General features: G+C 49.5%; 1 pseudogene; it reads right to left on the bottom strand.

The window, feature by feature from the left end:
• Nucleotides 362–2,158, bottom strand: Gm5207 (predicted gene 5207; annotated as a pseudogene).

The following is a 2,806-nucleotide window of genomic DNA, read 5'->3' as shown; positions in this document are numbered from 1 at the left end:
TAAAACAATGCTGTAATAGCTCTTTGATTTCAAGTACAAAGCAAGCAATTAGGGTAGTTTATGCCCAAATATCGTTCAGATTGAAGAATTTCTTCTGAGATACCAGGAGGAAACCATCCTAATTACCACTTGATTAGCAGTGTTTTTTTGTTGTTGTTGTTGTTTTTGTTTTTGTTTTTTTTGTTGTTTTTTTTTTTGCAAAGAAGGTTGAGAAAACAAAACTTTTACTAAACTTCTTAGTTGTATTAAATAGGGCATCCCTGTGACAAACAGTAGGAAAAGATATGGTCTTCCAGCTAGTTGAGGGTTTTGTTTTTTTGTTGTTGTTGTTTTTTGTTTTGTTTTTTTGTTTTTTTTTTGTAGTTAAGAATTCTTTACTAGGTATTAGTTCAGACAGATGCCCTGGTTCTGCGATCCCCTCTCCCTATAGATCACAGTGAGCAGGTTTCTTCAGAAGAGCCTGTGGGGCTGAGACTGCTAAGCCCCAGGGTCAGAAGCAGAACAGGAAAGCCTCCAATACATGCTGCTTCCATGTTTCCAGGCTGCACAGCAGGGAGGACAGGCCCATGACGTGCCAGCGCTCTCTGTCAGACACCATGGGGGTTTGGTAGGACAGTAGCTGTATACCCGCCTCTGCTAAGAGGCAGATCATAGTGGGCAGCATCACAGGGTTGGAGGGCTGAGCCCGGAATATGAGCAGGGGTTGGCCCCTGCATAGCGGCACCTCTGGTCTGAAGACAGCATTGGTGTGGTGCCCTGGACCAAGCCCACAGCTTGGTAGGGTGCACCTGCCAGGGCCACAGTCAGGAGGTATTCCCCGCTGCTCTGCTCCCCTGGAACCCCAGGATTGTGGGAGGTGGTGACATTGAGGCCAGCCTCTTTCACCAGTAGCTTAGTGTTCACCAAGTTCACGTCTGCCTGCTTAGATGCTTCTCTCAGAAGGCAGACAATGACTGCAGGACGCAGGCAGGCCCCAGCATTCTTCAGAGATGTTCCTTGTGTAACCACCTGGATGGCCCCTTTAGGGGAGCCAGTCCAGGCGTGCATCAGCATGCCCAATGCTTCTGCCAGACTAATCCAAGGCTTGATATGTGGAGAGAAGGCACTGGTGAGGGCCTGGGCATTCACAACACCCGTTAGAGATTTCGCCTTCACCATGTCCACAAACTGGACTGTGATTTCCTCCCCACAGCGGCCCTGGGCTTCCTTGGTGCTGGCACCCAGGTGGGGACAGCTGATGACATTCTCGTGGTCCATTAAGGCCTGGTCCCGTGGTGGCTCTTCTGTAAATACATTCAATGCAGCCCCGGCACACTGATCAGACTGCAGAGCACGCAGCAGGGCACCTTCATCCACAATGCCTCCTCGAGCACAGTTCACCACTCGCACGCCTTTCTTGCACTGAGCAAAGGTGCTGTCATTCAGCAAGCCTGTGGTAGAGGGCAGGAGTGGGGTATGGACAGTTATAAAGTCACAGAGAGGCCAGATCTCCTCCAGCGGCAGCTGCTGAACACCAAAGGAGGCCGCAACTTCAGGAGAGATGATGGGGTAATAGCCTACAGTCTTCATTCCAAAGGACTGCATTCGGGTGGCCACCTCTCTTTCGATTCTGCCAAGGCCAAGAATTCCCATTGTCTTCTCGTTCAGTTCTGTCCCCATGAACTTCTTCCGGTCCCATTTGCCATCAAAGCCGTTGCCTGGGGAATCTGCCTGGCCAGGCACATGATCATCCCACAGGTGAGCTCCGCAGTACTGAGGCTGTTCCTGTTGGAGGTGTTCATGACTAGGATGCCCTTCCTCGTGGCATCCTCCAGATCCATATTTTTCACGCCTGTGCCAGCCCTGCCCACCAAGTGGAGCTTCTCTGCTGCATTGATGACATCAGCAGTGACCTTAGTAGCTGACCGGACAATGAGGCCTTCACAGTCCTGGAGTTCAGCTATCAGCTCCTCCTTGCTCAAGTTCTGCTTCTCCACCACCTGCAGCCCTCCATCTTGCAGGATCTTCCAGCAGCAGGGGTCCAGGCTGTCACTGATGAGTACTTTGCACAGATTTGTGAAGGCCATTGCAAGAGTCAGGCCTTAGAATCAGTTGCTCTGGGGGGGCAGAAGCACTTAGTTCAGGAAACTGCAGGCAGGGCTGGCTCCGGTGACTGGGCCTAATTTAAAAAAAAAAAATTTTTTTTTAAATTAGGTATTTATTTCAGTTACATTTCCAATGCTATCCCAAAAGTCCCCCACACGCTCCCCCACTCACTCCCCTACCCTCCCACTCCCACTTTTTGGCCCTGGCGTTCCCCTGTACTGAGGCATATAAAGTTTGCACGACCAATGGGCCTCTCTTTCCACTGACGGCCGACTAGGCCATCTTCTGATTCATATGCAGCTACAGAAGAAAGGAAATGCAAGAATCATTCTCCTTACATTCACATAAAAGCTTTTTATCTGATTATATAGGTCTCAAATTTTGCTGTTATTAGTAAACATGGAAGAATCAGACCTTTTTCAATGTATTATATAGAAAAGAGACAAAGTCTGGAACTGAGACGAAAGGATGGACCATCCAGAGACTGCCTCACCCGGGGGTCCATCCAATAACCAGCCGCCAAACGCAGACACTATTGCATATGCCAGCAAGATTTAGCTGAAAGGACCCTGATATAGCTGTCTTTTGTGAGGCTATGCCAGTACCTGGCAAACACAGACGTGGATGCTCACAGTCAGCTATTGGATGGAACACAGGGCCCCCAATGGAGGAGCTAGAGAAAGTACCCAAGGAGCTAAAGGGATCTGCATCCCTATAGGTG

This window comes from Mus musculus, chromosome 14 (genome assembly GCF_000001635.26).
Source record: "Mus musculus strain C57BL/6J chromosome 14, GRCm38.p6 C57BL/6J".
Classification (NCBI taxonomy): domain Eukaryota; kingdom Metazoa; phylum Chordata; class Mammalia; order Rodentia; family Muridae; genus Mus; species Mus musculus.
This window is presented reverse-complemented; position numbering and strand designations above follow the sequence as displayed.